Source organism: Chiloscyllium plagiosum, unplaced genomic scaffold, assembly GCF_037043375.1.
Source record: "Chiloscyllium plagiosum isolate Xiang-an unplaced genomic scaffold, Cpla_swu_hap1 HiC_scaffold_12, whole genome shotgun sequence".
Lineage (NCBI taxonomy): Eukaryota > Metazoa > Chordata > Chondrichthyes > Orectolobiformes > Hemiscylliidae > Chiloscyllium > Chiloscyllium plagiosum.
In genome coordinates, this window is record NW_028270150.1 from 33,895,008 (window position 1) to 33,917,881 (window position 22,874).

The 22,874-nt window shown below is 40.7% G+C and overlaps 1 protein-coding gene across 3 annotated transcripts in view; it reads right to left on the reverse strand.

The window, feature by feature from the left end:
• htr1fa (5-hydroxytryptamine (serotonin) receptor 1Fa) overlaps positions 1-21,539 on the reverse strand; it is a 145,882-nt gene extending 124,343 nt beyond the window's left edge. Inside the window, exons 1-2 of one of the 3 annotated variants that reach the window (XM_087992607.1) lie at positions 21,019-21,539; positions 19,652-20,900 (exon numbers count right to left, since the gene is read on the reverse strand). The gene's annotated coding sequence lies outside the window, so the exon portion shown is untranslated. Of the gene's footprint in view, positions 1-19,651 lie in introns of all 3 variants that reach the window. The other 2 variants (XM_043701186.2, XM_087992608.1) reach the window with 2 other exon arrangements.
• Between the last annotated feature and the right edge of the window lie 1,335 nt (positions 21,540-22,874).

The window sequence follows — 22,874 nt, forward strand, 5'->3', positions numbered from 1 at the left end:
CCCATGATCTTGTGATTCATAGATGACAGAGCAACTGCCAAGCCAACGTTGATATCTCCTTTCACCACATCAATTAGTATTCTGACAACTAGTTATTATATGAACATTTACTATTGGACTTGTAATTGACAGTTTCTTTTTTACCAAGGAGTTGAATTTTGCTTTTATTGTGATTTAAGAAATGCATTAAACAATTTTCACACCACCAGAATATAAATTCACTCTAAAGCATTCCAAGGTCCTTACTTCATAAAATGGCTTGCTCCTCACAATTTATTTTCTTTGGTTGATTTGTGTTTATATTTAATTCTCCAATTATTGATCTACCCAGTACATGGTTTATAAGCAAAATCACGCAAGCAGCATGCCGTGTGTTTGTACAAAGGACTGAATTGTCATTATTGTCTGACGGTTACACTGCAGTTTGCCCTTTTTGACTCCTATTCCCTCTATACGAGGAAGTGAATTTCCTACATTCTGCACTTTCAATGATGATCATGAATATTCCATAACATTCAGCAACTCTTCACTGATTGGAGTCATACCTGGAATCAAGGAAGTTGTCGAGGTGGTAGGAGGCTTCTCATTCTCAGCTTCTGGATATCTCCGCAGGAGTTCCTCACAGTAGAGTGCTTGATCTTGCTATTGTCAACTGCTTCATCAATGATATTCCCTCCATCATGAATGTTAAAGAGAGCAGTCCCTTAAAAACTGAATTTTCCTAGTGTTTACTATTTAACATGAGATTTAATTTAAAAGCTATTACAACAGTACTTCATTTTCTAAAGTTCTAGCTATGAAAACAAAGGAAGGAATACAAAAAAAACCCAGAAGTCACAATTCCCTTTGAACTGGCATCAACAATTTATTTGCTAATAAATGCACCCCATATCAAAATATTGTTCTTCAAAAGAATGCTAAACTAACTCTCAGGTGTAAGAAGGCAAGGAGACAACAATTATTCAATAAGATGAGTGGCTGTCCCATGGCCACTGGCCAAAAGGGTTCAGACAGTTGATTGACACAAAGAAAATAACCTGCCCCTAGAAATATGATATAACAAGAAGTGTCAGGCCCAGAGGGAAGTTCTTCAACTCTTTAACCTTGTAGGCAGCAGTTCTCATTGGACAAACCCCAACGGTCAGTCTTCATTGAGCAGGTTTCATCTAGCCTTCTTCACCTGGCATATTGCAGATGGACTAGGAGAAGCTAAGGAAGACCAAGGGCAGAGTTCCCTAACACCTCAGCTAGAGAGCAGGATGCTTCCCCCACAGCTTTAACAAGACTAAGACATTCTGTGCTGAAACTTATTTGTCCCCTGATATCAGCGAATATCATGATTGTTGTCATGATTATATGCTTTCTTTATCTAACTAATTAATGTTTCATATCTAAACCACTGCTTCTTACCAAAGTCAATAAGCAATCAGAAAATTACATACAAATCATCGACTGCCATATTAGAAAACTGTGATTATGATCCCTGAAATTAACATTCAAATCAGAAATGGGGATGTTTGTGGAAGACTGCACACTGTTCAGCACAATTCATGACTCAGACACTGAAGCAGTCCATGTCAAACTGCAACAAGATCTGGAAAGTATGCAGGTTTGGTCTGAAATGTGGCGAGTAACATACACTTCTTACAAATGCTGGGCAATGACCGACTCCAACAACAGATAATCTAACATCCATTATATTGAATGGTATCACCATCACTGAATCTCCCACTATCAGTATCCTGGGGTTGACCATTGTACAGAAACTGAATTGGATGAGCTACATAAATACTGTGGCTACAAGAGCATGTAGGAGGCTAGGAATCCACAGTGAATAACTCACCTCCTGACTCCCCAAGGCACCAGTTAGAAGTGGAACAGAACACTTGCCTGGATGAGTACAGTTCCAACAACACTGAAAATGCAGCCCACTTGATTGAAACCACACCCACAAACATTCAGTCCCTCCACCGCCAATGCTCAGCAGCATGAATGTGTGGACCATCTACAAGATATTCTAAAGAAATTCATCCAACCCTCTTAAGCAGTGTCTTCCAAACCCATGATCACTGCAATTCAGAAGGACAATGGCAGTAGATACATGAGTAACACCACCTCGTGAAAGTTCCCCTCCAAGCCACTTAGCATCTAGACCTATATGTATACTACTGCTCCTTCAGTGTCACTGAATCAAAACCTGGAATTCCCTCCCTAACAGCATTGTGGCTCTACCAATACCAAATAGACTGTACAAATTCAAGAAACTAGCTCACCACCACCTTCTCAAGGGCAACTAGGGATGTGCAGCTAGCAATGCCTACATTCCAACAGTGAATAAAAAAAATTAACAAGTTGTTATGTAATGAAAGCGATTGTTAGACATTTTACAAAGGTAAATAATTTCAGAAATGTTCTTAAAATAAGTATTCAGTCGGACAGAATTTGAGTATTTCTGAAAAAGAAAGATATTTTATTGAGGCGTTTTATCTTGCCCTTATCAGAACATCTGCAGAAAAGTGATGTAAAAGTAATAAACGTTTTTATAGTTAAGAGAATAGAGTGTTGTGTGTTGATATGTGGGTTCTGATTGGTAAAGTTGCTACCAAGGTGGTCAGTTATATGATGATTGACAGTTAACCGCAAATTTTTTAAAAATTTAAACGAAGCAGGTCAACTCTGATTGGTTAAGATATTGTCCTGAGGAATGAGCCAGAGATGGTTGTTAACCTATTTTGTTAATTTAAAACAGTTGCATTATTTTTTTTCTATTCTGCAATTAACAAACCTCTGCATCTTAATATCACATTCACAATTGTTAACAGCATGGAAAGAAGGTATTTGGTCCATCATCCCTGCACTGTTCTGCCTTTTCCTGCCTGTTCCTTATACCTTGCATGTTATCTCTATAATAGTAAACATCTAATGCCCTCGAGTGCCTCGATTGAACCTTTTTCCTGTAGCTGGCTCTGAGGAAGTTGCATCAGTGTAAATAAAGGGTGATTTGGGGACAGGATACTGGAATCTGTGAACTTATTTCATTTCCAGCATACTTCCAGGTACTGCATTCCAGACCCTAACTACTGTCTGTGTGTAAAAGTGTTTTTTTTTTCTCTTTGCTTCTCACCTCCTTTCTGAGTCTTCTGTATAAAGGCTGGTTCTCAATTGTATTTTCTACATGATGCCTGCACCCTTTTTCAAAGCCATCTTAGTTTCTAACTCCTTTCTCCCCAAGACATTCTAGAATTGTTTGCCCTACATTTTTCTTTTAACAGAATAAACCACAACTGTATCTGAGTCATCTCTTTTTCCAAGATAGCATTCTTTCACCTACTTTTTTTTTCCGACAACCTTTGACTTCAGTTTATTCTGTAATTATTCCCCCATTAATTATTCTCACCATACATGTTTTTTGTTCTTCTCACCATAATCTTAAACCTTTTGATATAATGGCTACTGCCCCCTACTGTTTCCTGCATTGAAATGTGACATTCTTGGCCCATCTCAGTCCTAAGAACAGGCCTAACAGTGCTACTTTACTTAACGGGCTAGACACACGCTGCTGTTGGAAAGTGTACTCTATTATGTTTGCGCATCTCTAATTTCTTTGCAAGCTCATTCAACTAGTTGGGATCTAAAGGCAATCCAAACAATGTAATTGCGCTCTTTTTGTTCTTGAGCTCACACTATAATGGTTTCTGTCCTTGAACCGTTGGAACACTCTCTTTCTCCAGCACTTCAATGCTCTCCTTAATAAGTACCACCACCCTCTTCATCTCTCTTTTCTGAACACCTTGTATCCAGGAATATTTAACAGTCTGCACTGCTCCTTCTTCAAACACGTCTCTGTTATAGCCACAACATTTCAACTCCCCAGTCTTCTACATTATAACTTGTGCATTTGCACTCATGCACAGTAACCTTGGCTTAAAATGTTTTAACTTCTCCCTTAATCTGACTTCATGAATTCACTTATTATTCTCTGTTCTGGTGTTATCTGCCTGTCCTAGTATTTTGTACACCATGGTATTCTACTAGAATATTCATTTGTGTTCCCATGTGCGTGTTAATTTAGCTTATAGTCCCTACCTAACAGCACCAGCAAAATGCCCTGCATTTGCAGCGTCATGATAGAGCACTACGAAGCTTCCAGTACAGACAAGTGTGGTATACTGCAAACCCAACTGACAATCTTAAATTGGTTGTCAGTGTAATTTTTAATACACACAAGGTTATTTAGTAAAGTTGCACAATCACAAAATCACATCTAATGTTGGTCTCGGGATTGGCAAGTATGGTCTGGTTGGGTACATCAGGACCCTGCTTATTGTGAACAACCAAAGGTGCATGTTGCTTGATACAATTTGCCAGCCTCTGGGATGTAAGGCCTAGCATCACACCATAAAACACATTACTCATTTGATAGGTAAAAGCCTTGTTTTATTTTGATTGCAGCGTCCTGTTGTTTTGTTACTTCATGGCTGCAGTATGAAACTGCTTGCTTCACCTGTTGCTTGGATTTTTGAGGTGCCTTCCTCAAATTTGACATAGACTGGGCAGTTCTCAGTTCTGAAAATAGTAGATTTATGCCTGTTCATGAGCTTGTGCAACATACAGCATGAAATTATTTGATCAAGGTAGCAACTGGCTTGTCTGATTGCCTTTGCAGAGCCCAATCTCAGCATCAACTTTGCATGGTGAGCAAATGCCAAAGGTCCTATTCCTGACTGAATAAAATATCTGAACGCCATTCTCTGGTTCATTCCTCAGGGCAAAGCTTTCACTAGTCAGAATGTAGAGATGCCGGTGTTGGACTAGAGTGGACAAAGTTAAAAATCACACAACATCAGGTAATAGTTCAACTGGTTTATTTGGAAGTACAAGTTTTCAGAGTGCTGCTCCTTCATCAGGTAGCTCGTGGATCAGGATCATAGGACACAGAAATGTTCATAAAAGAACAAAGTGTCATACGACTGATGAGATGCATTGAACAAACCTAGATTGCTGTTAAGTCTTTAAACACTTAGAATTCACACAACACCATGTAATAGTCCAACAGGTTTATTTGGAAGCACTAGCTTTCAGAGCACCGCTCCTTCATCAGGTGGTTTATCAGGACAACCACCTGATGAAGAAGCAGTACTTCGAAAGCTAGTGCTTCCAAATAAACCCGTTGGACTACAACCTGGTGTTGTGTGATTTTTAACTTTGCCCACCATAGTCCAACACCGGCACCTCCAAGTCATCCATCAGAATGGGGAAGCAGGTTTCAATTCATTAATATGTAAATCCAAGACCTTCTTTCAAGTCACATTCCCAAGATAACTGAAGGCATTATAAAAAAAAGGTGACATCTCAACTCAGACAATGCATTAAAAAGGTGTGAGGTTAGAGTCTGTCTGGTTCTTTTTCCAAAGTAGGAATTATAAAATATCATTTGGACTGACTCCCTTCAGGTTGTGTGCTTTTTGAACAAAATAGAATATATCTGCAAATAAATTCTGCAAATGAAAATTCACCCCAAAGATTTATATTGGTGCAGCAATCATCAGAGAGAAAAAGAAAGAGAGAGAGAAAGAATGAGAGAGCAAGAAAGATAGAGAGAGAGAAAGAAAGAAAGAGAAAGAGAGAGAGAAAGAGAGAGAGAAAAATAAAGAGAGAGAGGGAGAAAGAGAGAGAAAGAGAAAGCGAGAGAGAAAGAGAGAGAACGAGAGAGAAATAGAGAGAGAAATAAAGAGAGAGGGAAAGAGCAAGAGAAATAAAGAGAGAGAGAAATAAAGAGAGAGAGAGAAAGAGAGAGCGAGTGTGTGTGTGTTTGTGTGTGCTTGGTATAGTGTGTGCGTGAGTGTGACAGAATGTACAGCTGTGAGAGGGTGTGCATGTAGGTGAGAATGTGAGTGTATGTGTCTAATAGAGTGTGTGTATGAGAGAGGGTCTGCATGAATGTGAGAATGTGATCAGGTGTAAGAGTGAGTGTGTGTGTGTGGGGGGGGGGGGGGGAGATGGGGCGGCGGGGGGGGGGGGGGGGGTGGTCACCTGTAGTGTGACATGAACCCAAGATCCCACTTGAGGCCATCCTCATGGGTACCAAACTAGATTATCAGCCTCTGCTCAGACACTCTGCGTTGTTATGTGTCCCAAAGTCCGCCTGGGAGGACGGTCACCAGAAGATCTGAGGTCAAATAGCCTTGACAGCTGAAGTGTTCCCTGACTGTGCCCATATAAATCTTTGGGGTGAATTTGCTTTTGCAGAATTGTATTTGCAGATACATTCTATTTTGTTCAAAAAACACACAACTCTGTAGGCAGTCAGTCCATGTGACATTTTATAATTCCTACTTTGGAAAAAGAACCAGCCTGACTCAATGTTGGAATACAGTCAGATTCTAACCTCACACCTTTAATGCACTATCTGAGCTGTCACATTTTTTAAATAAAAGCTTAAGTTATCTCAAGAATGTGACTTGAAAGAAGTTCTGTGATTTACATATTAATGAATTGAAACCTGCTTCCCCATTCTAAGTGATTAAAGACTTAACAGCAATCTAGGTTTGTTCAATACATCACATCAGTTGTATAACACTTTGATGTTTTACTATAAATTCTGTGTCCTGTGATCTTGCTCCACTAGTTACGTGATGAAGGAACAGCACTCCAAAAGCTCGTATTTCCAAATAAACCTTTTGGACTATAATCTGGTGCTGTGTGATTTTTAATTTTGACTAATCAGAGATAACCTGTCTGGTTTAAATTTAAACATAGCTTGACAAATAACTGCCCATCATCATCTAACTAGCACATTCTACATGACAACACCTTAACTAAAGCCCACTTGCTAAGCAACCGACTCTGTTCTCATGCAGTATAAAGATTTTATTCCCCTGAACATTGGTATTCTTGATAACATCCTGATGAGTGCTAGATGAAAAGCTTTAAAAAAATGTACCTTTTCAACACAACTTAACAAACACTATCTGCCCACTAGTATCGTAATTGTTAGCAAGTACAGTAAAGTCCATCCATGGGCAATTCATAGTTTTCAATTTAAACAGACATTGAAATAAATCCAGATGAGATAGTAAAGATATTGAGCACAATAATCACTGTTGTATTAATATAAATAGCTATAATATCAATGACTGCAACTTAAGCCTTTTCATCCTCTTCATTTTATTTATGTTATTATATACAAAAATTAACTATGTTATATTTATTTTAAAATCAGCTTTTAATTCTGTTTATTTTTTTTCATGTTCTTCTGGTTCTTGAGTCCCATTGTCCATTTTGGAAATTGTGCATAGATCAAAAATAAAACCTTTGTTTAGCTGGACTACAGATGTTGTTGCATTTGTCGGAAACTGTGGATTGACTGTGTCACTCAAATCATTCCCTGATGACAGCATTATACACACTACTGGACATGCTGACTATTGGTGTCAGCTGTATAATCATGTATCAATAGGTTAATTCAACAGTAATTCTCCAGGGTTAATTCATAACGCCTTCAATATTGACCCCTTGAAACCAAATACCAATTAATCCTTCAATATACTTCACATCATACTGTTTGGGCAGCTTTATTCAGATCATATTTAACAATTTATACAGGAAAGAACAGCAAAACTAACGTGCAGAACAGTTTGTGGAGAATTATGGTTTGCTTTATATTCTATTCTGATAAAACAATAGAACGCAATCAGTTTAGAACTGAAAGCTGAATGAGTTGGCTCATTGAATTGATCTTGAACTAGTAAAAGAAAGAAATAATAACATCTTTGAAGCAGAAATTGATGAAACACAACCTGGATTTAGATTGGGTGTAGGAATAAGAGAAGGATATTCAACCTAAGAATAATCATTGATAAATACCTAGAAGTAAACAAGAACATTTCCAAATGCTTCAGAGATTATTAAAAGACATTCAATCATATTAATGAGCAAAAACTAATTGATGTGTTACTGAAATCTTATACTGACATTTAAAATTGTGAGATTTATTCAGAGCTTATACGGGGATCAAATTATGATCACCATGTTAGAGGACTGGCAATCAGATATTGGAAGGAAAAGTACAACAAGGTTTTGTACTGTCACCAATCTTCACACAGGACAAACATTTTGAAGACAAACACAAAACACATTTGTGGTACACTGATGAGACAGCACTATGTGCAGATTCAGAAGAGGACTACATAATATAAACTAACAAGTAAAATGTAGAAGTATACAATGTAGTATGAAACTAATCAGACAAAAACACTTGCAGTTAAAAAGGAGTACAGTGGAAGAAACTAGAGTGAAGATTGAAGTGGACAGCATTAGTGTGGAACATGGAGATAAAGAAAAGATCACCAAAGATGGCGATTGCAGTGCTGAAGTCAGAAGGACTGGGATGGCTATAAGTAATTGAGGGATGAATCTTTTTATGGCTAAATGTCAATGTTTTGAGTTTGATGGAAGATTTTGCTCAGTGAGGCCTAGAGAGCTTTCTCATTATGTCATACCAAATTCACCTCATTAACTACTTATCCAGCCCCTGCAAAACCCCATTTGTCTGACACTAGCCCAACTTTACAACCCTCCATAGCTGGAAAAATGCACCGTTGACTGGCGACTCCAGAATGGGTATGTGTCCTTGTTGTTGGCATCATCTTTAAAAGGCCGTTGTGCCCCAGTCAAAGCGCTGTCAGACAGGAGCCGCACTACACAGTTTGCCTAGACATAGCAGAGGAGGGGAATTTGATACAACGTTTTGCAGATAGACACTGGAGATCTGTGTGGATGGAGTGTGTAGCATATGAGGGCCATCCTCTTTTGCAAGAAACTGCCGGCAGAGGCCATGACACTAGACCCTGCCAGCCTGCTCCAAGGTCACCACCTGGATCGAGATGGTCTCTACTCTCTGGAGGAATGTCCATTCACGTCAATGACCTACATGGATCCATCAGGCTAAATATAACCATCTGTTCTTTGCTAACTCATTCACCTTCACCTCTGCTACTATACCCATCTCTGACCAAGGCTCATAATCTATCAGAATCCCTTTTGCATGCAACATTCTTCTTTCACTTGCTCATACATCCCTTAACTCTAAACCTGCATGTCCTCTGCACTGCCTACTCACTCAATCAGGACAATTCATCACTTTATCCCCATCTGCACTAGTACTAAAAGCTGGACTAGCCACTTTCACCTCTGTCAATATCTTCCTTATTCTCATTACAAGAAAAAAAAATCCACAATAATGCAGAAAGAGCCACGGCGGTTCAAGGATGCCCACATTTGGCTTCTCACCTCTTAGAAGGAGTGTATCCTGATCCTGACTGCATCAATCAACTGATTGACCATGTCCAAGCCCCTGGACTGGTATTGGATGCTGCCCTTGACTTACAGTACCAGGACTCCCCGACTGAGGATTATTTCCTTTGACTTGACTGAGTATTGCTGAAAACCATAACAAACCTCCTGGCTTTGTGCCTATGTTCAAGGACATGGCACGGCAAAGCATTGCGAGCTTTGGTAGATTTGGCAGAGGGGGCAAAGTGCAAGCCAAGGTAGGGATGCAGTGAGCAACCAGGTAGGCTCAAAGTAAGTGAGCACTAAGAAGGCAAGCCCTTGTTCCAATCTACGAGCTGGGTGTCTGTCCCTGTGCATGAAGCGTTCTTGCAGCAGCATTGCAATGTACCGAGGTGCAGCTTTAAAGGTCAGAAACGTATTGTAAATGGTTTGATATGCCATGATCAAGCAGAGAGGCTAGTAAGATATGTGCATGTGGAATGTGTGTGGTTGCTGCCCTTGGAACATGCCCTGAGATTCTGTTATTGGGTGTCCAAAATGGAGGTCCTTAGGAGCAAGCAGTGAGCTGAAGACACCAGGCACCTGCTCAGACTTCCATGTTGAGTTTCGCAGCATCAATTGCGTTCACGGCAGACAGTAAGAGAGGAGACTTCACGTTAATGAGGCAGATACTCATCTAGAAATCTAGAACTCTGTAGAGAAATGTGATTTGTTACTGCTGGTGTCAAAACAGGTTCCACTCAACTTCTCATGTGATTCTCCCAGACATGTTGCTATAACTCACATTGTCCAAGACCCTGTAAGATTCCACTTTTAATGGAGATAAAGGATGTATTAATAACAAGAAAACTTGTAGCAAAACTTATAATGAAGAAAATGAAAACCGATAAGATGCTAGATTCGATTAGAAACCTGAACAATAAGTGAAAGAAAATAAACTGCTTTGAAATGTAGATGCTAAGACATTTGGCATCAATTCCATGCATAGATCATAAGACAAGTGAAGATGTGTTTGAAATCATAAGAACAAAAAGAACTCTAAAACGTGACATCCGGAAAGGAAAATATCAATATTTCAGCCATTCTACAAGAGCTGAAAATCTGTAGAGATTTCATCTAGAGGGCAGCATGAAGGGCAACTAAAAATGGAGTCAACTGAAGTGTTGTGGGATGACAGGCATCACAGAGTGATTGCAGATGAGTTGCTGTGGATTTGTAAGCATGGTGTGAGACAAACAAGCATGGCATTTGATGAGAGTAGATTGCCTGGTATGGGCAGCCACAAGCTGCAGCAGCAGATTACAGCTACAGTGTATCAACTTGCACATATAACAGATACCTGTGAATTTATAATACATTTTTGAACGTTGGGAAACCCATAGAACATTAAATATAGCTAATTGGTTAATACATCGATCTAAAATTTGACAGTGAGAATGGACACATATTTCTTCTGTAGTACTCGAAGCACATTATTTGTCTATGTAGTTCCCAGTTCAGATTGCCATTTTTTTAATCTAAAAGGCAAACAAGAGCAAGGCTCAGCAAAACCACTGTACTTTTGACAATTAACAGATACAGCTGAAAGCTGACATCAAGCAGCCTGTGCATAGTTTTTGCCTGAATGCAGACCTTCTAACTCTACAACTGAGGAACATGGCATCAATGTGCATCAGTGCTGGAATTGTTGCTGTTTCTGTTTACGGTGCCTCATAACAGTAGCTATGCTGCTTCAATCTATGTGAACTACTTCAGGCTGCTTTATTCACATTCCTTCTAATATATATATATTAGAAATGTTTCACCTAATCCATCAAGCTTTCCTGATTCAGATATGGTGCAGCTGTATATGCAATCACTGTGGGTGGCACGCTGGCTCAGTGGTTAGCACTGTTGCCTCACAGCACCAGGGATCTGGGTTCAAGTCCACTCTCAGGCAACTGTATGGGAGTTTACACGTTCTCCCTGTGTCTGCATGAGTTTCGTCCGGGTTCTCTGGTTTCCTCCCACAGTCACAAAGATGTGCAGGTTAGGTGGATTGGCCATAATAAGTGCAGGGTTACAGGGATAGAGTAAGCTGGTGGGTCTGGGTGGAATGCTCTTCAGAGGATCGGTGTGGACTCAATGGGCTGAATGGCCTGCTTCCACATTGTAGGGGTTCTGTGACTAACCCCTCCACCCTCCTATAGTTACATAATGCCTTGTGAGAGCACAATATATCAACATCAGTCTGCCAATTCTTGATTTTGCACAGACAGATTTTCAGCAAAATAGTGATTTCCCCCATGCAGTTGTTGACAATACCATGTTTTAACTGGATGTGTACAATTCCGACAAAACTCAAGAGGTTTGACACCATAAAGCAGCTGACTTGACTGGCACCACATCTGCAAACATCGGCTCTCTTCACCATTGACACTCAGTAGCAGCAGTGTGCCTCTGTTTATAAGACTCACTGCAGAAATTCCACTAAACTTCCTTAGACAGCAAACCTTAGATAGCACCTTCCAAACCCATAACCACTACCATCTAGAAGGATAAGGGCAGCAGATACTTGGAAACCCTACCACCTGCAAGTTCCCTTTTGAGCCACTTCGCATTTTAACTTCCAAATATGTCCTTATTCCTTTAGTGTCAGTGGGCCAGAATCCTGGAATATCCTCCCTAATGACATTGTGGGTCTGCCTACAGCACATGGACTGCAGCAGTTCAGGAAGATTGCTTGCCACCAACCTCTCAAGGGCAACTAGGGATGGCAACAATGGCTGACCAGCCTGCGATGCCCACACCCCGCAAGTGAATAAAAAACAAGTATCCTGACTATAGCGCCCTGTGCATCTACTTCCTGAGTTATCAGCAACATGCCAGCATTGACAAGGTGAGTCCTTCTTCAGTAAAAATGAGGAGCTGGGCACTGCACAAGGAGAAGGGAGGCTGGGTGTGGCATTCCTATCAGAGAGTGCTTTCACAACTTGTCAGTTTCTTGCAAGTTAGTTTAATTGGCTTGCACTTTACTCACCTTCAGCTGGACTCCCCACAACACCCCGGTCCTCAATGGATCCTCTGAGCAGCAACTTTATCACACACAGATTCCTGATGAAGAACACGAAGATCTGCAAGATCAGCAGCACCAGGAGCAGCAAGAGCAGTCACAGTAGCAGCTCCAGCTGCCTTCTTCTCTGAGAACATGCAACGTTACTGGGCAAGAGGGGATGGATACTGAGATCCTCCTCCAAGGATCTGCAGTTTCCTTCAAGACCTACTTCTCATCAGACCAGATCGACATGCATTGCCAGTGGTCATTATGCTGTCGATGTTGTGGCCATTACGGAGACATGGATGGAGCAGGGACAGGAATGGCTGTTGCAGGTTCCGGGATTCAGATGTTTCAGTAAGAACAGAGAAGATGGTAAAAGAGGGGGAGGTGTGGCATTGTTGATCAGGGACAATATTACAGTTGTAGAAAGGATGTTTGGGGACTCGTTAAGTGAGCTAGTATGGGCTGAGGTTAGAAACAGAAAAGGAGAAGTCACCATGCTGGGAGTTTTCTATAGGCCTCCGAATAGTCCCAGAGATGTAGAGGAAAGGATAGCAAAGATGATTCTCAATAGGAGTGAGAGAGGCAGAGTAGTTGTCATGGGGGACTTCAACTATCCAAATATTGACTGGGATCACTACAGTACGAGTACGAAAGATTGTCCAGTGTGTGCAGGAGGGCTTCCTGACACAGTATGTAGACAGGCCTACAAGGGCAAAGTACTGGGTAACGAGCCTGGCCAGGTGTTAGATTTGGAAGTAGGAGACAGCGATCACAATTCTGTCAGCTTTACTTTAGTGATGGAAAGGGATAGGTGTACTCCACCGAGCAAGAGTTACAGCTGGGGGAAAGGAAATTACGATGCAATTAGGAAAGATTTAGGAAGCGTAGAATGGGGAAGGAAACTGCAGGGGATGAGCACATTAAAAATGTGGAGCTTATTCAAAGAAAAGCTCCTGTGTGCCCTAGATAAGTATGTACCTGTCAGGCAGGGAGGAAGATATAGAATGCGCGAGCTGTGGTTTACTAAGGAAGTGGAATCCCTGGTCAAGAAGATGAAGATAGCTTATGTTAGGATAAAATGTGAAAACTCAGTTAGGGCGCTTGAGGGTTACAAGGAAGTCAGGAAAGACCTAAAAAGAGAGCTCAGAAGAGCCAGGAGGGGACATGAGAAGTTGTTGGCAGATAGGATCAGGGTTAACCCTAAGGCTTTTCATAGGTATGTCAGGAATAAAAGAATGACGAGAGTTAAATTAGGGCAAATCAAGGATAATAGTGGGAAGTTGTGTGTGGAGTCAGAGGAGAGAGGGGAAGCACTAAATAAATATTTTTCGACAGTGTTCACTATAGAAAATGAAAATGTTGGCGAGGAAGATACAGAGATACTTGCATCTAGACTAGAAGAGATTGAGGTTCACAAGGAAGAGATATTAGAAATACTGCAGAGTGTGAAAATAGACAAGTCCCCTGGGCCGGATGGGATCTATCCTAGGATCCTCTGGGAAGCAAGGGAAGAGATTGCCGAGCCTTTGGCATTAATCTTCAAATCATCATTGTCTACAGGAATAGTGCCTGAGGACTGGAGGATAACAAATGTGGTTCCCTTGTTCATAAAGGGTAGTAGAGACAACCCTGGTAATTACAGACCAGTGAGTCACACTTCAGTTGTTGGTAAAGTGTTGGAAAAGGTTATAAGAGATAGGATTTATAACCATCTGGAAAAGAATAATCTGATCAGGGACAGTCAGCATGGTTTTGTGGAGGGTAGGTCGTGCCTAACGAATCTTATTGAGATTTTAGACAAAGCGACCAAACAGGTAGATGACAGTTAACCGGTTGATGTGGTGTATATGAATTTCAGCAAGGCCTTCGATAAGGTTCCCTACAGTAGGCTATTATACAAAATGCGGAGGAAAGGGATTGTGGGAGACATAGCAGTTTGGATCAGTAATTGGCTTGCTGAAAGAAAACAGAGGGTTGCAGTTGATGGAACATGTTCATCTTGGTGTCCAGTTACTAGCCGCGTACCGCAAGGGTCGGTGTTGGGTCCACTGCTGTTTGTCATTTTTATAAATGACCTGGATGAGGGCTTAGAAGGGTGGGTTAGTAAATTTGCTGATGACACTAAGGTCGGTGGAGTTGTGGATAGTGACGAAGGATGTAGTAGGTTGTAGAGAGACATAGATAGGATGCAGAGCTGGGCTGAGAGGTGGCAAATGGAGGTTAGTGTGGACAAGTGTGAGGTGATACACTTTGGCCAGAGTAATCGGAATGCAAAGTACTGGGCTAATGGTAAGATTCTTGGGAGTGCAGATGAGCAGAGAGATCTCGGTGTCCATGTACACAGATCCCTGAAAGTTGCCACCCAGATTGACAGGGTTGTTAAGAAGGCATACAGTGTTTTGGACTTTATTAATAGAGGGATTGAGTTCCGGAACCATGAGGTTATGCTACAGCTGTACAAAGCTCTGGTACGGCCACACTTGGAGTATTGTGTACAGTTCTGGTCACAGCATTATAAGAAGGATGTGGAAGCTTTGGAAAGGGTGCAAAGGAGATTTACTAGGATGTTGCCTGGTATGGAAGGAATGTCTTACGAGGAGAGGCTGAGGGCCTTGAGGCTGTTCCTGTTAAAGAGAAGCAGGTTGAGAGGTGACTTAATAGAGACATACAAGATAATCAGAGGGTTAGATAGGGTGGACAGGGAGAGCCTTTTTCCAAGTATGGGGACGGCAAACACGAGGGGACATAACTTTAAAGTAAGGGGAGATAGGTATAAGGCAGATGTCAGAGGTAGTTTCTTTACTCAGAGAGTAGTAAGGGTATGGAATGCTTTGCCTGCATCGGTAGTAGATTCGCCAAGTTTAAGTGCATTTAAGTCGTCATTGGACAAGCATATGGACGTACATAGAATAGTGTAGGTGGGATGGGCTTCAGATTAGTATGACAAGGCACCGCAACATCGAGGGCCGAAGGGCCTGTACTGCGCTGTAGTGTTCTATGTTCTATGTCTGTCATTGGAAGGTCTTTTTTTGTCCACCACATTCCCTATTCCCTGTTGGGTTTCTGTCTTTCTCCAAAGTTTTGCAAGCTTTTCTCCTGCAAAAACAAAAATAAGCACTTTATGAGCATGAGGTTTGTATTGTGTGCAATGCAAGGAACAATATTTATGCTGAGTGGGTGTGAGGTATGGGTGATGGTGGGAAATAGGATGAAGGAGGGGGGTAAATGTTGACTGCTCAGATAGGGAAGTCCAGAGGAACTTGGAAAGAGAGAGAAATGCACGGTGCTGTTAGGTGAGTTGTTCTGAGAAGTGCTGTCCAGGAGAGTACTGATGAAATCAGAGTGTGACGGGCCACTCCTATCCTCTTGAGACCGGTGCACTGCCTCATGGTTAAAGAGAACATGAGTCATTAAGTATATTCAAAGCTGAGACAGATAGATTTTTAACCAGTAAGGGAATCAAGGGTTACGGGGAAACCGCAGGAAAGTGGAGTTGAGGATTATCAGATCAGCCACAATCTCATTGGAAGCAGACTTGATGGGCTCAATGGCTTACTTCTGCTCCTATGTCTTATGATCTTTCATGCATGCTGCTGATATCTCAGTCACTTCCACAAAAAATTATCTGTGCCTTTCAACCATAGGGATTATATCACCGCCATCCCTCAAATCTCACAGTCGGTGTTCCAAATACGAGTAAGATGCATAGGAGCCTTCCCAGGTCTCCTCTGTGCCATTGTGCTTGATGCATCGTAAGGAATCCAGTTTCACTTGAGCCGCTCTAATCCAATTGGGCCATGGCAAAACCTACTGCCAATTTTCACAAATTCTCAATCCCTTACACATCTTGTTGTTTTAGCTGGTGTTATCATTTCAAAATTCAACCCATGGTTTGGTTCAGCAAACAAGTTAAAATCATGCCATATGCACAAAAACTAATTATTTTTTCTTTCCATGTATAGATACATATTCTTAATTCTAATTTATATCCAAACACATTTGTGAAATGCTCATTTCAAAGTGTAAAAGAGTACTATGAAGAGAAAATGCAGAAATTTTATACATTGTTTAAGATATGCCGCTTGAAATTCAAAAGCTTCTTGGAGTGTGCAGTCCAGTTCTTCTCAGTCACAGCAATTAGCCTCAGTTCATCTCAGAATCTACATGGATTAGCCTTTTGACCTAAACAAACAAGTCACTTCAATGACATCAACTTTCATATTATAAAATACAAAACACACCAATGAAAGCACTGCGTCATCTGACTTAACTTGAGCAACACCATGAGAGACTGGTTGGATCTTTCACATTAACGAAACAGACCACCCAGTCACAAAGTGGATTCGATTAATGGAATTCTGATTCAAAAGAAGTTGAGTTTTCAAAGAAGGAATACATCGCCTTCCCTCAAAATCACAACAACTAGAAAGAAAATCATTTGATAAGATAAAACTAAGTGGGATTGTGAATTTCTTTTATTTGCCCAGTTTCTGTAATGGTCCCAACAGAACAATGCTGTTTGCATTGCATGTACCTTATTAATGAGTATGTGGAACTTAATAGCAAATTCCCTATTAGCCCAAATGAAGCACTATTAGTTCAATGAGTTGATACAGACATTGGGAATGTTTGTCAGTTTATTTCTCTCATTAGAATAATGTTCTGGAGAAGAATAGCAAAGCAACAATAATGATCACTGATGGTAACTGAAGGTAATCGTCTTCAGAAATCTTAATTCTGACTTCTAATCATGAATAAATGGCAATGAAAGATATAGAAAGTTGCAATGTTCTTATTTCAGTGTGTTTTTGTTTATTCCTGATGCACACAAGAAAGATTTATGTGAATTTTTTATCCATTGTACTGAATTGTTTTTGCTATATCCTTAGGAATGAGAAATAATATTTAATAATAAAGCATTCTTTAGACTCTATCAATTTTCATATCATTAACAAAGCATGGGTTGTAGCAGATGGAATAGGATGAGGCTCTGTGAAGCTTCTGTATAAATAGCAAGACAAAATGATTGGATTGAAAGTTCAATTTCTGCACTAATAAGTACGTTTGTAAATGTTGAATCTATTGAAATTGTATAGAAGCACTTGAAGTTTGAACATACTCTCTGTGTAGCATTGCTTATAATTTTCAAGTTGAAATTTTTGCATCATACATTTACAAATTTAATGAATAATGTATATTTTTGAAAAGCAATCAAAGTTTTCTTGAGGCTGAAGTTCACTCAGAAGTTAGCATTGTATGTATACAGGAGCTTCTGCTAAGTGTAGAAAAAAGCAGGATTTGTCAAAAGTTGTTACATAAGTCATAAATGATAACAATCTACCCACAGTAGTCAACTCCACATGTTGCAGATAGTTTGATCAGCGAACTTATAAATTGTTGGGAGTGGCGTTCTGAAATAGTTATATGGGTTTTAACCACTAACATTAGCCTCGGGTGAGACATTTCAATTAATAACTAAAACCTACAGTAAAATGCACAACTTCATTAAATAAAATCAATGCCCAATTTTGATGCTTATTATGTCCAGCTACAAATCAGGAAATGATATTTCATTAAAACAAACAAAATTATAGAATCACATCTTGTTACATGATATTGGAGTTGGAGCCAAAGAGACCCTGAATATTTGTTACTATCTTCCTCCTACAATATCCACTTTAATCACAGTCGTTCGGCTGGGGACAGTTTCCCTTTTAAAATTGATCTGATAACCCTCAACTCCACTTTCCTGCGGCTTTCCCCGTAACCCTTGATTCCCTTACTGGTTAATTCATAAATTAACCAGATTTCTAAGATATATCTACACAGGCCAATGACTATGCTTATAGTCCTAAGGAACTAAGATGGTAAAATACCATCTTTATCCATGACATCTATCCACAAAGTCCAAACAGTGATTCTGTCCATATGAAGAGTGGGTGGAAAAGAACAATTTCGAGCTCCATTAGTTCGGGATTTTCTGCACTTACCGTACAATTTACGCTCTCAGCCGCACAGTTTGGTACAAACAGCATCGGACCCAATTGAATATTAAAAAAGTCGGTTTGTGAGAAATTCTAATGACCGCTCCTGCTAAACATTTGCTAACCTTACAGCCCTTACGTCTACTCATCACAAAGTCAAACTGCATTGAGTTCAATGAGGACTGAGTCAAAAATTCCTTTGCCAAGGAAGTGCTAGAAGAATCAATGAAAATGTGGAAATAGAATGAGAAATGATGTGGAGGTGCCGGTGTTGGACTGGAGTGGACAAAGTTAAAAAATAAACCTATTGGACTCTAACCTGGTGCTGTCTGATTTTTAGAAGACAGATGCCCAGGGTGGGAATAGATAGTTAAATTAGCGAAGTTAAAACAAAATGTGGCAGATTAATTAGAACGAGGGCAGAACAATGGTTGATAAATTAATTTCCTCTCTGCCCGAAAAGATGAAGCTGGTTGATAAATTGACGTTTATTTCCTGTGTGCTTATCTTATTGCTTCAATAGGTTTGTCATGTCACAAAAGAATATGTAGAAAGGGCGATTTGTTAAAGAAGAGATTCAATGAAATACTTAATATACAAAGATCATGCAGAGGATGAAATGTTCCCATCAGACATACTCGAATTACCATTAATAAGATCAGCCATTTCCTTGTTCAACCCTGAGCAGTGTTTGAATTACTTCAATTTCAAATTACACCTTATATCAATCAGTTCATCACTTAGGCAGCAAGTATTCTCTATCGGCAGACTGTATGTCGACTATTGAAAACAATACCATTCATACATTAGGAGAAATTGAAACCTGCATTCAACCAACACAACACGATTCATCTTTAAATATCTTTGACCAGAGACATTAATGCAAAAGTGAGAGGTGATCAACCCGATCTGTGCCTATCCCTTTTCAGATACAGCCTTGCATTTTTGCCAATATAAGAATGAGATAGCTCCAAGTCTAGGCGACTTCCTGTGAAGCCCCGTCTTCCTAATTAACTTTTTTTTTGCTCGTGAATCGCTGGTACAAGTGAACACATTTCTAAATGGTAACACATGCGCTGGAGTTCGAACATGTTCAGCATAATATGCGTACAGAACTTTTGCAAAAATTAACAAACTACCGGGCGATCAGGTGTCCACTTCATCAAAGACCAGCAGAGATGCGGACTTTGCACATGTACCTGTTTCGCCCGCAGGAGAACATTAAACCTTTCTAATTGCTTGGATATCCAGAAATACATCGCCCCCACTCCCGTCCGTATATATTAAAGCCCACACAATACCGAGCATCAAATACATGCAGCTGGAAGCTCACATAGTTATAGTTTTCCAAGAAGATTGGAAGAGCCCTGGCTGACCGGCCTTGTTGGTTAGCGATGCATCAGGCAGACGGTGTTCACTGCTTGTCAATGTGACCGTGAAGTGATTACTGTTATACCCCTCTGGTGCCGGGAGCAGGCGCAAAGCCACCACCACGTTCCGGTTTGACTGACAAGTCACCGACCGAGTCGCGGTGTGATCACCCATTTGTACACACTATAAGACCCGAAGACCGACACGAAAGTTGACGAGATGCGTTTTTTTTTCGCGGTTCACGAAGTGATGGACAGACACAGAGAAATGCCGATACGGGGAGGGGAGACGGGGGCAGGCTGGTAATAATGTTTTTAACAGCGGTGTTAGTCACCGCACTTAGAGGGCATTTGCGAGATGGTTTTCATTTTTTTTTCCCCTTGTATGTAGGGAAAGATCCGATTCCATCTCAGATTTCAGTCTCTGCAATCTGCCTGACAAAAACTTTGCATCGTCAATTCAGCTAATAATTTAGTACATCCTTCTGAACGGACAACTGTTGATTCGGTTTATGTAGATAGTGTGGCATTATGTACACTAGACTCCGACAATCGTCCCCCAATATCCTCATCTTCCTGAGTTATACTTTCTGTAAGGATCCCCCACCCACCCCGCGGTTATTTTGTAAGCAGCAGTGTTTCCATGACAACGACCGTAATCAGCTTTGGACATTTGGAGAAATGTAGCTGGTTATGAAGATCAAATATTCCGTTCTGGCAACCTTTGATGGTGGTGTCAGCAATAATGCATTTGAAATTTAACTCTGACCAAATCAATAACTGCTTATAGCATCATAAAGGAATTTAAAAAATATTTCCCGAATATGTGTACCTTAGGCATTTGCGACTGGAAACCCACGCTCAACACGGAGTTCACCTTCCTTTACGCTCCGTTAATGAATCTGTGGCTGATTAAACAGTCTTCTCTTAGCATTCGAATGTAATTCGTTTTCTGCAGAGTGCTCCAATTCCCATATTCAATGGTTAGTTGTAAGCTCTCCGTTTATAAGTGGAAATTATCTGGAAGATAATTGATCGGAATGAGGCTTGAGTGGAGCACAGACATCAGCATGGTCCCATTTGCAGTGCAATTTATAAAATCATATGTCACTTACCAAACGACGGGATGCACACAGGAGTTGTGCACTCACTGTATCCAAAATCCGTCCGGAGGCTGGGTGAAGATTTTGGTACACGTGAACTCATCGCTTTCTTGCCAGGGGTCAGCAGAGGAATAAAATGATACGAGCGCAATTAAAATGTAATAAGGGATTGAAATGTCGCTTTAAAGCCTGAAAATAACACTACATTCGAATTTATTGATGCTTACTGTGGGTATCAAATCCCTGTGTCTGCAAGCTTACTGAGGGTTAAAATGACTGGAGAATTTGATACCAGTGCATTCGGTGCTGGTCATGACAGCACAGTTCAAGATCACACTGGCTGGTGGAACAAACTTTAGGAATGAAAGATCGAGTCTTGATGGACTTTGCTCTCGGGTACAAAAGGTACAATATACCGAAGCGGCTGTTTCCGTGCTTTACATCTCTATGACTCGATATAGATTGCATGCTGCAGGATATGAGCAGGTTTGTCTCAAGTTCTCTGTGGATTTTAATCGAGTCGATTCGCCTGCAGTCTTGAGAATTAACGCCTCCACCAACAGAGAGACAAAATGTTTTAATCGTCTGTCTATTAATATCCCACAGCGTAATGTCAGGGTCAGGGAAGCGATGCTGACAGCACACGGACAGATGGGTTCAAAAAGGTGTGGACTGTTTTGCAAATATAAACTATTATTCTACAAGGACTGTTTAGATCATTGTCGAGTGCTGGAAAAACCTTCATCAGGTTTATGCCCGAAATGTCGATTCTCCTGCTCCTCGGATGCTGCCTGACCTGCTGTGCTTTTCCAGCACCACACACTCGACAGCATCTGCAGTCCTCACTTTCTCCCTGTTCAGATTATTGGCAAGTATTCTGTTAGAAGCGCAATTAATTGACATTGGGCAGGGGGTTATAGTGGCTGAGAGATGCAACGGGGAACAACTGGAGATAACAGCAGAATGATGAATGGTATCTAGGCAAAAGTGAGGACTGCAGATGCTGGAGATCAGAATCTAGATTAGAGTGGTGCTGGAAAAGCGCAGTAGGCCAGGCAGCATCCGGGGAGCAAGGAAATCAACATTTCGGGCAAAAGCCCTTCATCAGGAATGGTGAGTGGTATCTGCCAGTTCAACACATGCCGGTGAACAATAGAGGCTAAAAAGAGTGAGTCAATACCCTGGGTAAAATGGGCAATTTAAAGGTGATTAGAGGAGAGGAGAAAGGATTTGTAATTTGTTCCTTCAAGCTACATGAGGCTCGAGCCAGGCTGACAGTCGTACATGATTGTCCGATCAGAAAGTGGCTGAGAATGTGGAAATGGGTGAAGACTTCACTGCTAATCATCAGTGTACAGTTAAATTATGTCCGAAGGCAGGTCAGAAATGGCAACATGAAGCCGCAAGGCTTTAGGAAACCTGCAATGAGGCAGCATGAAGTGATCTGGAAAAAAAAGGTAAATGTTAAGAAGGAGAAATAAAACAACAAACATTCCCTGGCCATGTTAAAAGGTGTACAGAGATAACCACATATTTGGGGATTGGGATCAGAGGGTTTGTGTCCCTCCCTGTTGCAGTAGTAGTGTCCCTAACTCGAGGTCTGAGTGCAAGTCCACCTGTCCTTGAAGCATGGGGTAATATGTCTGAATAAATTGATTAAAACAAGGATACTACAGGGAGGAAAAAACATATCGGATAAATAGAAAGCTGTAAGTCCATGAAATTCAGGGCAATTGGATCCAAAATTGGCTTGAAGCAGAGGGAGGTGGTCAATTTTGTTCAGTGATAGGAAGCCTGTTGTCCAGTGCTGTACCACAAAGTTCAGCTCTGGATCTCTTGCTGTTTGTGGTGTACATTAATGATCAAGAAGTGAAATGTGGAAGGTTTGATCAGTAAGAATGCAGGTAAGACTAAAATTGGTGGTGTGGTAAATAGTGAGGAGGAAAGCCTTAGATCACAGGGCATTGTAGATGGACTGGTCAGATCTGCCAAATGATGGCAAAAGGAATTTAATCCTGAAAAGTGTGAGATGATAAATTTTGGGAGGACTGACAAAGCAAGGGAGTACATGTTGAATGTTAAG